The sequence below is a fragment of the Eriocheir sinensis genome, chromosome 61 (genome assembly GCF_024679095.1).
Source record: "Eriocheir sinensis breed Jianghai 21 chromosome 61, ASM2467909v1, whole genome shotgun sequence".
In the NCBI taxonomy this organism is placed as follows: Eukaryota; Metazoa; Arthropoda; class Malacostraca; order Decapoda; family Varunidae; genus Eriocheir; species Eriocheir sinensis.
In genome coordinates this window covers 11,316,832-11,331,831 of record NC_066569.1, presented here as the reverse complement: position 1 = coordinate 11,331,831, position 15,000 = coordinate 11,316,832, and the positions used below count along the sequence as shown (strand labels likewise).

At 42.7% G+C, this 15,000-nt stretch overlaps 1 long non-coding RNA gene across 2 annotated transcripts in view; it reads right to left on the bottom strand.

Annotated features, from left to right (window-relative positions):
* The window catches only part of LOC126986505 (uncharacterized), a 13,604-nt gene extending 920 nt beyond the window's left edge, over positions 1–12,684 (bottom strand). The window contains exons 1-5 of one of the 2 annotated variants that reach the window (XR_007739790.1): positions 12,532–12,684; positions 9,286–9,502; positions 8,651–8,767; positions 3,457–3,531; positions 3,005–3,060 (exon numbers count right to left, since the gene is read on the bottom strand). This is a non-coding gene — a long non-coding RNA (uncharacterized LOC126986505). Of the gene's footprint in view, positions 1–3,004; positions 3,061–3,456; positions 3,532–8,650; positions 8,768–9,285; positions 9,503–12,281; positions 12,511–12,531 lie in introns of those variants that run through there. The other variant, XR_007739791.1, reaches the window with a different exon arrangement.
* Positions 12,685–15,000: the final 2,316 nt, after the last annotated feature.

Genomic DNA, 15,000 nt, shown 5'->3' with positions numbered 1-15,000 from the left:
GATATAGTTACTTGCAAGGGAAAATAAACCTTGCATAGGATGAGCGGAGGCTGGAAGTCTCGTAATCTGTTCTCAGTGTGTTACCCGTACTCTAGTATACGTAAGAATAGGTCACCGTGCCTTAAGATTTCTCTGCCGGAAGCCTCGTTTATACGTTAAGAGATGAGGAGGAAGGAAACAAGCAAATAATGGAACTCTATATATACGATACAGTGAAAAGGATTTACCGAGAAGGATGTGCATGAGAGGAGAATGATTAGAACTGAGAGAAAGGTACATCACAGAGGAGGAAAGTCTGGAATTTGAGGAAGACAAGGAACAAGGAACCCCAGCCATGAAGTCTAATAGCGTCAAGGAGCCGATTCAAGGTACGTCTCAAACTTCCCTTCCTAAGATCTATGAGGCAGACCCTTCTGCCCCTCACGTCAGCTACTTGCAGAGGTCAATAAGGAGATCAATCAAGTTCTCACAAGTCTTTTTTTTAAGATTCATGGTAAGGATAAAGTTAAAACTACCACCTGGGTCATCAAACTGCCCCTGGAAATGCTCACAACTACGAAAGCCTGGCAAATGTGTCCGCTTGAGACAATATTTTTTAAGAAAGTGACCGTCAGATGCTGAAAAGGTTCTAATTGAGTGGTTTTGTAGGTTCATGGTACATTGGAAGGGTTAATCTATCACCAGGGTCATCAAACTACCCTGAAATGCCCAAAACTCTACGGAAGCCTTAAATACAAGTCTCTCTCGGGATGGCTTTTTCAAGAATGTGAGCCTCGGACATCTCCGCTCCTCACATCAGCTACTTCCAAAGCCGAACTCTTGTCACACCCACTTGCCGACACCTTGGGCCGCAAGAGTCACCATCCATAACTGATGACTGGGTATTTTGAGTAATTATCAAACCCAAAAGTCACACCCACGTGTGCACCAAATAACTTTTTTTCATATTGGTTACTTTATTCAATTAGCGCAAATTTAGTTAGCGCGACCGCGTTCATCCACCTAATTCTCACGCTAAATGGGGCTCTACTCTACTAACATAGCTCATAGTAGTATTCCCACTTTTAATTAACATCTTGTACAGCAGTGTTTCTCTCTCCCTGTGAACTGTTTCCCTGCACATGAATGCCTCGGCTGTGACGGGTCTTCATCAACAGTGCTGCCAGTGAGTGGCCTCACCTGAACACGAGTCATCGCTCCACACAGCAGGTGACCTGACGAGCCTGGCCTGACAAGCACCTGACAGCTGCCCACCACCTTAACAATGAGGGAAATGACACTTGAGCGGCTTGACAGTTCAGGGCCAAGGCCGCCTCCACCCCTATTCCTATTCAAATACACTGGAATACCATATTTGGGTGTGTTTGTATTGGTATAACTATTGATAGAAATCAAAGCATTCTCATTGTGATTGGAATACAAGGGAAAAGTATTTGTATTGTGCAAATAATTATCTGAGGAACACTTCAAAATCTATCATCTGTAATAGCAGGCGTTACAGGTCCGCACAGCCTCCCGGGGGACTTGTTAGCACTGTGTTGAGTACAGGGTTATGAGCTCTTGTACATCTTTACAACACTGCTGCTGTTATGCCAAGGTGTATTCATTCATATCAAAACAGCCTTCTTGTTAGCACTGTGTTGAGTACAGGGTTATGAGCTACACTACCTTGTACATCTTTACAACACTGCTGTTATGCCAAGAAGGTGTATTCATTCATATCAAAACAGTATTTCTATTCACTGTAGTTTGAAGTACTGTATTGGTATTGTAATCCACAACACTTGTATTCCCTCCCTGATCTTAGATAACTTTACAACACTGCTAAACCCAATTATGACAAGAAGGTATTTGTATTCATATTAAAACAACTTCATATGTATTCAATGTAATTTGAAGTAATTGTATCCCCTCCCTCCCTGGTCAGGGGGAGTCGCTTGGGGGGGGGGGGTGAGCCCACGGCACATCTTCCCGGCCCCACACAGTAGTATAGTAGTATTACACCGCACTGCTATATAAAAACCTTCACTTTTGGGGGCACTGCGGAGGACATTTCTCGGGTATGGCGGACATGGGATTCAATTGGTGGACGGCGTACCCCACTCTGACTGGGTTCATTTCAGCGGCCACACAATGATTGAACATGGGCGGTGGTCTGCCCACACCAAGGCTGTCTCAGGCTGGGCTGGGTCATGGGCGCGTAACATTAACCGTAAAGCGTCGGCAAATACGACACCTTGTGGTTACTTATGCCTGTGTCCGACACGTCTTGGATTTTTTTTCTTGGAGTAACCAATCTTGAATGTGGGAAAGAAATGGCTGACATTGCCAACAACTGACTGATGCACAAGATAGTCCTACATTCATTTTCTCTCCCTCTTTCCCTCCCTCCCTCCTTCCTTCCTTCCCCTCCCTCCCTCCTTTATTCCTTGCCTCCCTTCCTTCATTCCATCCTTTCCTCCATTCCTTCCTCTCCCTCCCTTCCCTCTTTCCTTCCTTCCTTCCCTTCCCCTCCTACATACATACATAGTGAAGGAAGGTGACCTCTCTCCCCTCCTTGACCTTTTAATTGCTATTTCTGTGTTTAGTAAAAAAAATTGATTTGTGTTTGTGTTCTTACAAACTCATACATTCTTACTGAGCTTCCTTCCTTCCTTCCCTCCCTTCCTTTCTTCCTTCATTACTGTTCTTTCTGTTATTCACTTGTTCTTTTCTCTCTCTGTTCCTTCCTTCTCTCCTTCGCTTTCCTTCCTATCTTTTTCCTTCCTCCCTCCCTCCTTCATTCCTTCTTTCTCTCCCTCCTTCCTTCCATTCTTTCCCTTCCTTCCTTCATCCCTCCCTCCCTCCTTCCTTCCTTCCTTCTTCCTTCCTTTCCTCTCCCTCCCTCCTTCCTTCCTTCCTCAGAACAATCCATTACAGAAAGAAAATGAAGACAGGAAAACAAAGAAGCAAGGAAAATATTGATAAATGGAAAAGAAATAGAGGAAAATAAATTAACACTTACCAAGGAATTCCTGTGTCCTCCTCTTCTTCTTCTTCTTCTTCTTCTTCTTGTTCTCTCTGTAATTCAAGTAAGGAGTCATTGCTCTGTGTAAACCTTAAGATACATTTTACATATAAATATAAATTCCTTTCAACTTTGAACCCTTCCTTCCTTCCTTCCTTCCACACAGCCACTACCACCAGAGGGTCACTTCAGGGGTCGGGGTCAGAACCTTCCCAAGACACAGGGTCATAGTTTTAAACATTTTCCTGCCCAAACTTACAAATTTAAAACAACATTGTGGTATTAGGGCATCTTGAAAACATTCCAGTTGATGTGTGTGTGTGTGTGTGTGTGTGTGTGTGTGTGTGTTTGCAGTACCAAGGTGTTCCTGGCTGCAAACTTTCCCTCCTTATTATCAAAATTCCTTGACTGCTCGTTAACCATTTTAGAAAAAATAAATTAACACTCACCAATGGGTTCCTCCTGTGTTCCTCGTCTTCTTCCCAGTCCTCCTCCTCCTCCTCCTCTTCTTCGTTTGGTAGTGTCTGCAAATCAAGTTTGGTGTCAATTAACTGTGTAAACATCAACATACTTTTTGTTTTTACAGTAAAAAAAAAATATATATAAAAAAAAAAAAAAAAAAAAAAAAAGCCCATCACTCACTGCTCCAAAATGATATCATTATAAATTGGGTGCAACTTCAGCGTGTGGTGTACCCAGTGCAGTCTAGCCCAGTATCACAAGTCTACAAAATGACCTGACCTGTCTCCCAAAACCTAGTCCTGATTTGAGTATGTAATGACCTAACCACAATGTCCAGGCTCAAGCTCCGAGGCCAGAGGAGTGCGCACGCCTTTTTGAGGGTGTCAGATGCCTGAAATAGCATATTTTTACTGTGCAAAGCAGGTGAAGTCACTCATATTTATCTATTTGTATATATTTCATGGTGGCAAAATTTAAATTATCAGTTTCATTTTCACCAGTGACACGAATTTGTGGCTGTTTTTCACAAAAGAATTTCACTCTAATAAGTGAATCAGACCCAACAGAAATATTACCAGTGTGTGTAGAAATGAATACAAAGATAACCACATACTTTGATTTAACTCTAGGATGTCTCGTGGATCATCAATAAATAAAAAACAAAATATCTGGACAGGCCACTCTTGAGCCCGTTACCTTCAATGACACCCCAAAACAGTCCCTGCGCCAAGTGTGTACCCCATATTTTGGTTGTGTTAGGTGCGCCTATTAGCAACTACTACTATTTTTACTGAACAAGGGACACATGATCCATATAAACCATTAATACTACCTAATAATATTAAACAAATTATATATGTGCTACCAGGGAATCATGAGGATTAATGTTATTGTAATTCTCACGTTTACTCAACCCTACTAAACCTATCCACCCCGCGCCCACCTAGCCTCCAGCAGGTGCCCACCCTGGCTCGCATAACCATAGCAGGGCACGATAACAGAAAACCTTATTCCTGATAATGGAAAACCTTATCGGTGATAACCGATATTCGTTAACTGGAAACACAAATATAGGCGATAACCGATACCCGATATTAATCCACAATTCCGATACTAGCTAGCGACAAGTCCGATAGGCGAAAACGATACTATATTGTTATTTCAAATAAAAAACATAGATGAATTCATATTTTCATTATCTGTATTTTTAAAAACTTACAAAATCTGAAAACCACACGTTGACACGTACACATGGACGGTAATACTAGAAACGCCTGAACCGGTGTTGTGTTATTTGGCGTCCCCACCGACAAACAGTGGTCTCTCGTGAACTGCGCATGCTCAGACCAGCAAGCGTAGACCTGAACAGTCTCACAAAGCTTTTTAACCGTAATTTAGAGTTGCTGAAAGGCTGAATCAGACATACAGTACCACTACCACCATCCCCGATGTTTCTAGATCGACACTCTGTACGAGTTGTATTTATATGTACAGAGTGTCGTTCTAGAAACAGCGAGGATGGTTGTACTGTATGTCTGATTCAGCCTTCCAGCAACTGCCCTTAAAACATGTACCGCCAGTGCGGCGGGGTTTGAGCTATTTTTTTTTATTGCGGAAATGGAATCCTTGTGGTCCAAAACCAAAGGAAAATGGGTTCTAAGTACCTGTTGTATATGTAAAGTTTTGTGCTATAAGCGAAAACGTCTCTAAGCAAAGCTTTTTCTACGCCTACTCTGGTGAGCGGTGAATACCAGCTGATGATGTTGCCATATCGGTCACTATTTATGTTTTACTTTGTCTACTGCATGTATATAACGTTTTAGTACCTCACCCCGCTGCTGCCCGCCAACCGTCGGCAGCAAGCCTGAGCCTCGCTCGCCACTCTGCACTACGAGTCGACCTCAACTACCCTTCACAGGCAGTGTGTCCCTTTCCTCCAGCCTCTACAAACAACAGAAGGTCCCAGAACCTAGACAAAGACCCACTCCAGGTCAAGAAGTGATCTAACAGGGGCAAACCCCTCAAACAAGGGACAGGCTGAGGAGCTTGAGGAGACACGCCTGACTCAAATAGTGGTTGGGACTTGGCGACGACTGAGAGTGTGCCGGGCCGGCGGTGAGGAGGAGGCGAGGCCTCCCCCTGCTCACAGCAGCCCACTGCATCTAGCACGTTAGATACGCTTCCGCACGCCTGACACACACATACCCAAACCACCTCGGCTAGGCTTCCCTCAACTTGGTGTATATATATATATATATATATATATATATATATATATATATATATATATGCCATACATGTGTTGTATATGTTGGTGTTTATGAAGGTAATATGTTATATTACAGGATAGTATAGGACAACTATGTACACAGTCCGGGGTGGGTTGTGTTTCCGGACATATATAGGGTATATTTCAGCAGGGTGTATGGAGGACATTTTCCATTGCCGGACATTGCCATTCCGGACAAGCCTTCCCCCCCTAGTCTTTTGCCGGGGGTTGAGTGTATATATATATATATATATATATATATATATATATATATATTATATATATATATATATATATATATATATATATATATATATATATATATATATATATATACATTACTGCCAGATAGAAAATGGCTAAAAACTGGCTGTTTCTTATGAGTTTTGGCTATCTTTCTGGCTATCGGCTAGATGATTATTTTTCTGGCTACATGCAGCAAAATTCGCTAAATCTAGCCAGAAATTGGCTGACCTGGCAACACTGGACACGTGGCCCTTGGCGTGAGTCACGAGATAGGCCTCGCCAGATGGCATCCACATACACAAAGCACAGGCAGCCGTCAGGGATGACTCTGTCAAAATTTGCCGCTATAGCAGACGGGTTAATGTGTTAAAAGCTTTGTGATACTGTACAGGTCTATGCTTACTGGTCTGAACATGCGCAGTTCACGAGAGACCAGTGTTTGTTAACACAAGCGCCAGCTTTTGACGATGGGACACCAAATAACACAACACCGGGTGCCTTCAATATCATGGCATGCTCACAAACGAATATGGAATATTTGAGGCAGTGAATAATCATTTTGGGGGCAAAGTTAAATGATTTTTCTCTTTGATATATTGATTTTTGAGTCTAACATAAAAAAATAACCTAGTATTTTAATGTTGATGATCTAAGTACGAAATCTCTTCGCCAAAGATAATTCATACCCCCAAGTTTTTTCATAAAATACCGGGCACCCGGGCCACGCATGCGAGTAGGGAGGAGACGTTTTTTTTTTTTTCTGAGGCGGAAAAAAGTAGCGATTATCACTAGTTTGGTTACAAAAATAACGAAGATACCGATATATATTTAAATAAGCAGCGGATGGCCGACAACCCGATTTTGTTATCAGCGATAAAGTATCGCGATAACGCCCAGCTATGCGCATAACTCACCACCCACCTTCCTGCAATTACAGCTGATAATGTAGTATTGCTAACACTTAATATAACACGTCACGTCGTAGGGTATTAGTACCTTACAATTTTACTGAACACTAGTCGACCTGTCCTCCCCCGCTCACCTCTGTTGCGCCTCCTCATTCCCAGTACTACTAAAATGGATTCGCTGAGGGGAAGCACCTTCCACAGGGAGAGCGTGTCAGTTTTCCTTGTTCCTCACTGGCTGACAGCCACTGATGAGGGCTGCTGGCCAATACCAAATTTAAAGTGCATATTTCACACCTTTTCTTTCTCCTTATTTTCTCCATGCAAACAGTTTAAACTTACTAAAAAATGGTCATTATCGTAAAGAAATCTGTCTCAGGAAAACAAATAACCAGTGAGACTGGCAAGGAGAGGAAGAGAGCTCACCATGTTGTGCCCAGTGACCATATTGACGTGTGTGTGTGTGTGTGTGTGTGTGTGTGTGTGTGTGTGTGATATACCCAATACCCAATATATATATATATATATATATATATATATATATATATATATATATATATATATATATATATATATATATATATATATATATATATATATATATATATATATATATATATATATATATAGATATATATATGTAGGCATCAGCTCTCAGTGATTTTACTATACTAGGCTACTACTACCCTACTCACCTAGACTTACTCACCACCAACCACCATGAGAAAAAATCACCCCTCACACAAACCATTTCACAATATATATCAACGCATTTGTGATCATATTATGTATCATCTATTTGGGGGGATTTATATCATGGCACAAATTTGGCCCATCACTGGTACACAGTAAAGCCACAAATTTGGCCCGTCGCTGCTACCAGGTTAAAGGAGTTATCTTTGTCACCAATAGCATGGGTAGTCTGAGGAAGAGGAAGGAGGCAAGTGAGGTGGAGTGGCGGAGGTGGAGGCAGCGGCCGGTGACGGGAGCGTGGGGTGAGGACAGACGGTGGCCGACGCAGGTGAAGAACAAATTTAAATAAAAATGAGAACGTGTGTTTTTGTTGTTTCCATGACCTACTAATGTATTAACCCAGTAGCAGTGACGGGCCAAATTTGTGGCTTTACCGTGAAGCAGTGACGGGCCAAATTTGTGGCTTTACCGTGTAGCAGTGACGGACCAAATTTGTGGCTTTACTGTGTAGCAGCAACGGGCCAAATTTGTGGCTTTACCGTGTAGCAGTGACAGGCCAAATTTGTGGCTTTACTGTGTAGCAGCAACGGGCCAAATTTGTGGCTTTACCGTGTAGCAGTGACGGACCAAATTTGTGGCTTTACTGTGTAGCAGCAACGGGCCAAATTTGTGGCTTTACCGTGTAGCAGTGATGGACCAAATTTGTGGCTTTACTGTGTAGCAGCAACGGGCCAAATTTGTGCCATGATTTAAACCCCCCAAAATAGATGATGTGTAAACTGATCACAAATGCTTTGATATGTATTATGAAATGGTTTGTGTGAGGGGTGATTTTTTCTCATTTTTCTCGCTTAGAGGGACCATAAAGAAACATGATCCCTGCTGCTACAACCACTGGGTTAAAAGGCCTTTCCCTCTAAGCAAGGGGATGTACTGAACATTTTACAACACAATGGGTTACTAAGTGAGCTGCTGAACATTTTACAGCTAAATATAACGGGTTCACCCTTTGGGGGCTTCTGGCGGGGGTAATGAAGGCAGGGCAGGAAATGAGTAGAGAAAGCTTACCTATTTCTCCAAGCTGCTGAAAAGCTTGTTGGTGAAGAATTACTTGTCGGTGAAGAGACTGTTGTTGAGGTGAGGAGTGCCCTGTGTTATGGAACCTCCCGGCACTGCTACACCAACCTGCAAATATGTGTCCACTCTCAAAGTCTTGTACTGGGAAAGACAGCATGGGATAATATATTATAAAATCTCTCTCTCTATCAAGGGCTGTATAATATAAGATAATTAATTGATTCTCTCTCATATTTGTTTTTTTACATACTTTTCTTCCTCTACCCTCCCTCTCTCTCTCTCCCCCCTCATAACTCTATACATACAGCCAGGCCTATACTTTGAGGCAGTGCCAACATTGCCAGACAGTTGTACTCAGCCTCTTCTATTTACTGACTTCCAACACAAAATCTGTCTCCTGGTCCTCAATAACGAGATTCACTTATATTTATCATTAAAATAGTTAATTCCTCTTGTTTCTTGGCAATACAGTGTATTTGTATATGCATACAGTCCCTTACAAGCTGGATAATATTACACATAATAGGAATGATAATAATGACAATAATAATAATTACAAGATAATTTAATACTAAGCTATTCTAACCTAAATATTATTCAAACCTAGCCATACTTTTTTTCCTTACCTCCCTTGGCTGGGCCTGGTGGTGGGCCCAAGCCGGCAAGTGTTTATAGCGGCCCCATCTTGCTTTCCCTTGGACAGTCCCATACAGTCCAGGATGATGGTGGTGGCCTTCAGGACAAGTAGTCTGTGGCAGCGGCAGATTCAAACCCTCATCATCCATGACGCAGTGAACGCAGGACCGGCACGCTAACCACTCAGCAACCGTCTCCTTCCCCAGCCTGTGTTCCGACGCCAAATATGCAAAAAGTAAAAACATATGCCTCAATGTGTCATCCCAGACTATATATAAAGAGAATTAAATCTAAGTCATCCTAACCTAACCAAACTTTAATGAAACTAGTCTAGCCTTAGCAAGCCACTGACAAAACACAATATAAACAGAAATGTATCTCCAGGTGTGTCCCCCCAAGACCATATATTTAAAGAATTCTAAGCTATCCTAACCTGCCCAAACTTGCTGAGCTATCCTAACAAGACCTAACTTAACCCGGTAGCAACAAGGGCCCAAATTTGTGGCTTTACAGTGTACCAGCGACAGGCCAAATTCTTGCCATGATATGTAACTTGATATATTAAGAAGGATATAAACCCCACCACCGACCATCAGGATCCACCGGGAAGAAGCCTACCAGCGCCAAGACGTAAAAAATTTTTTTTTTTTAAATGGATGATGCATAAACTGATCACAAATGAATTGATATATATTATGAAGTGGTTTGTGTGAGTGATGATTTTTTTCTCATTTTTCTCGCTTAATGGAAAAAAATCACCCATCACACAAACCATTTCATATTATATATAAAGCATTTGTGATCAGATTATGTATCATCTATTTTGGGGGGTTTATATCATGGCACAAATTTGGCCCGTCGCTGCTACGCGGTAAAGCCACAAATTTGGCCCGTCGCTGCTACACGGTAAAGACACAAATTTGGCCCGTCGATGCTACCGACTTAAGAAACATGATCCCCACAACTACCGGGTTAACCGTACCTGCTGTGCACTCTACTACCACAATGAAATAAAACAAATATATACTGAGTTGCACCCCAAGACAATATTTTAAGAGGCGGTGAGTATGGAGATGACCGTAGCCACCTCTCCCGCCAGTGACATCAACGGCAGTGTGGTGAGAGGCCTATCCTGCCTATTTATCCTAAACAAGTGGGTGTTATTCCAGAAAAAACACCCAAGTCTCATCACTTCACACTTAGTTATATATTCAAGGGCTGAAAAATATCGGAAACATTAACAAAAAAAATGCCCGGTCAGCACTAAGTTATCCTAACCTTGGATAACTTAGATTTTAATGTAACCTCCTGTGAGAGCAAGATAAAAATAGGTCAATTCCGGCCCTTACGGTACCATGAGCAGACCTCCAGAATAACACCCGATGGTCTAGGATAAAAAAGTTGGAAAATTTCATTTAGTTGGCGCAACATCTGTGGTCATATGCCGGAGAGAGACAGAAGGGGAAGGAATTATAGAAGGGAACAGATCCCAGGAGACGGGACACAACCCCCAATTAATACCTGGTACACTGCTGGGTGGACAGGGGCGTAGGGTATCTGAAAAGCCTCCCAAATTTTCCCACTCTGCCCGGGAATCGAACCCAGGCTCTCTCGGTTGTGAGCCGAGTGTGCTAACTGCTAACCACTGCACCACGAAGCCCCCAGGTCTAGGATAAGATACTGGTCATCACTAAGTTATCCTAACCTTGGATTAAACTTAGATTTTAACCTTAACCTCCTGTGAGACCAAAGTAAATATTGAGAGCCAAAATATAGGTTCATGCCAGCCTTCGCAGTACCAGGAGCATGTATAACTCTAGAATGACACCCGATGGTCTAGGGCAGTGTTTCTTAAAAGTGTGGTCCGCGGACCCCCAGGGGTCCGTGGAATGTTCCAAGGGGTCCGCAGGATAATTTTTAATATCGATTTAAGTCAAATTTTCGGCCAAAACGTCATAAATTCCTATTTTTGTAGCACCAAATCCTGATGGAAATTATGTTAAGCAAAATATAAACATTTATTTTGAAGATAAGCCAGTAATAAATAATTCAGTTGTAATTTCAGTATATTATGACCTGCAAACACTTTCAAACTCAGAGGAAAATTATAATAATAAAGGGTCCGCTACATGAGTAATTTTAATAAAAGGGGTCCGCTGCACAAAAAAGTTTAAGAAACACTGGTCTAGGGTAAGCACATGTGGTCAAGGCAACAACGCTAACCTACATATTCCCCCTTAGAGTTAATAGGTTCACCACCCCGGGTCACCACCACCACATGTATCACCTAAAATCACCACAATCACCATCAATGCCACCTCAGACACACATGAAATCACAACCATGATGATGCAAACGCAAAAAAATCAAGAGAAATAACACTGAAATAAATAAATCTTCACCCCGCCCGCTAGACGAGTCACCCTTAAAACACTTCTAGCTCACGTTAACCTTCAATATTTCCTGAGTAACACAACCCACACCTCATATCTGCAATAATACAACACAAATACACCCTAACCCTTAATAAAGGAGTACCCAGGCATCTTATACTGGTCAAAACTCACGGATATAAGGTCACGTAAGGTTCGCTCCCATCCGCCGGTTACGCCCTTATGACCTCACCGTTAAACGCCCATAATTCAATATCTAAGACACTCACACCTCATTTGACCCCATACATTAGGTCATTCAGCTTAGTTCTCCCTCCCATAGTGTTCAAAGTTCTTAGGTGTTATTGATAACTGAGATAATACGTCACATATGGTTCGCTCCATCCGCCGGTTACGCCCTTATGACCTCACCGCTAAACGCCCATAATTCAATATCTAAGACACTCACACCTCATTTGACCCCATACATTAGGTCATTCATCTCAGTTCTCCCTATCATAGTGCCCGAAGGTCTTAGAGGTTATTTATAATTAAGGTCATATATGGAGCCGGACACCCCAAGCCAGTTATATACTTGACCTTTCTGACCTTACCGGCTTATATCCCGCTCTCCAACTTCACACACAGGAATGCAATGCACGTGTCGCCCTGCCCCTCAAGCCCCGTGCCGCTACGTACTCTACTTTACCGGAAATCAGTAAAAAACAATGAACTTCTGAACGACCACGGCGGCCATCAAAATCCACCTCTCACCCCCACCGATACATTTTCCCTATTTCCACCTATTACAAGCCTTCATTCACTGCCCTCACCCGCCCAAAACAATCACGAGGGACTATTTACCGTTTCCAGATGCATGGCTCCCTCGGCAACAGGATAATTCGCTTCAAAAAACACAAAAATATAAGAGCCGACTCCCTTCACGGATGACATTGTGACTTCCAGGTGTGTGCGAGAAATACCTCCTCGGGGAAATAAGTCGCGACACTACCCACTACACATGTCCAATGGGGTAAAGACAGCAAAAAACGTCTTAATTTGCCTTGATTTATGTCTCTTTAACCACCTGTGATCTATTATAAGCGTTGAGATTGCCCAAACCAGGAGTGAGTATCAGCTCAGAGGAGTTCCTCCTATGTAATCTCCTATGTGTTTGTTTTAAAGCCTTCTACTGATTTTAAGTGTTTATCTGATGTATTAGCAGCGTATTGAAGTCGCAAAGGGACAGTTAAACGATAGCAGTGAGTGATATATTGAAAATTAAGGATGTTTCAAGCCCCCTTCGCGAGCTATTTTCCGGCTGCGAGCTGATTCCTGCCAGCTCAATAGATTCTCGTACTTGAATTAAATGACCCTGGAACTGTCTTCTCCGCTCCAGTAACTAGATTTATTTAGAGATAGGGTCGAAATGTTTAATTAATAGGGCTTTTTCTGCAGTGCTTAGGTATATTATCGCTGACATAAATAGTTTTAGTTTAACCTCGGAAACATTAATTACTCTATTTAACTGCCCCTTTGCCCTTTAATCGCGTGTTCTGTCATTAGTAAACCCCAATTAAGTCCTGCCGTGGCCTTAATAACGGCGGTAAGGCCTTGGAATCATTATCATTCGTTATTAATGGGTTGGTCTGGGTCTGGGTCTCGGCACATGTTGTGAACGAAACTGCAGAAAGTATAAAATCCTATCACTCTTCAGCACGGGCTTACAATATGATGTAATGAGCTTATATGTGGGAATAATGGCTTCAGGGAGTTCTTAATACACTTAGTAGTCTCCCTTACGGGAAGCATGGAGGGAGGGAGGGAGGGAGAGGGAGATAGAGGGAGGGAGGAAGGGAAATGAATCACGTATAAAGCCATTGGTTACAACGTTTTTTCCTGTATAAACTGGTAATTATATCGCTTTTTATCTTTAATTAAACCTAAAGCCGTGTAAATAATGGCTTTGAAATGTTTAATAAGGGAAGATGGACGTTGGAACAGGAAAACTCATTGTTGTACCTCAAAACTAATTGTTCCAACCTTTCCCGGGCATATGGTGAAATGCTATATCTTATGCTATCAAGCTGTTTTAAGCTTACGGCCACATGCTGACTTTATGATGCATGCTGGCTTGAAATAAAGGTCACAATATGCAGTAAGTTGAGTTCAATGACGGCATTGTTCACTTGTAACTCCTATGCTGAGCCTATAAAAAGTCAGCATTAAAAGAGATAGCCATGCTGACTCGATCATATACAAGCTGATTTAAACTTATAATGCAGTATCCATTACAGGTCTTCCAATTCCCTATTTCTTGCACACCACATCTCTTCCAGAAAACTCTTCATGGCTGCAATAATTCTTTCATTTGCTTCAGCACTGATCAGTCCCAGCAGCATCCATTCCCTCTCCGTTCTTGCAATCCTCCCATTCATATCCCAGCCCATCTCACTCAGTGCCACCCTTATCATCTCCGTCCATTCTCTCCGGTAACTCCCACACACCACATGCACGACAGTTTCATCCACACCCCTGTCACACACTTTGCTGCGGGACTCAGACCACCTGTAATTTCTTGCATTCACATTCATACACTGCGCTCGAGCTTGGAAGAGAAGATCATCACCCAGGCCTCCATCATACCAGCTGAGGGAGGTTATACTTCAGGGTACGCGTTGCCTCGCCCACCCTACCTGACCTAACCCAGCATCCGTAATCTTCAGGAAAGTCCCCGTGCAGTCCATCGAGTCACAAGTCCCTCAATGCAATGGTTACCGAAATCATGTGAGTCTGATGATATCACGAGCTATATGTGGCCGTCCCCTTGACCACCAGCTAGCGGGATCAGGTAAGGTTAGGACAGTAGGCTTTAGGGTAGTGTGTTATGTGCAAGGATTAAAAATTCTGAGGGTTGCGTATTAACCAAGAAAATAGGCCTCGAAGGAGTTTAGCGGGTGCCTAGCAGTGAGGTGCTACACGGTGGTTTAAATGGCGGTATGGCAGTATGGACTAGGCCTAGGTGTTATGGTAGGCCTCCCAGCCTTCTTTTTCTTGCTCCAGGAGGTATAGAGGAAGACTGAGCAGGATAGATGGAGCTCAAGAACACAAGAACACAAGAACGCAGGAGTCTGCAAGAGGCCGGTAGGCCTGTACGAGGCAGCTCCTTTGACCCTAAGCTCCCGTGTATCTAACCCCACCTAATATCGCTGTCCATGAATTTATCTAGTCTATTTTTGAATGTGACAATTGTATTGGCACTCACCGCATGACTGCTAAGCCTATTCCACTCATCCACCACCCTGTTAGTAAACCAATTTTTGCCTATGTCCC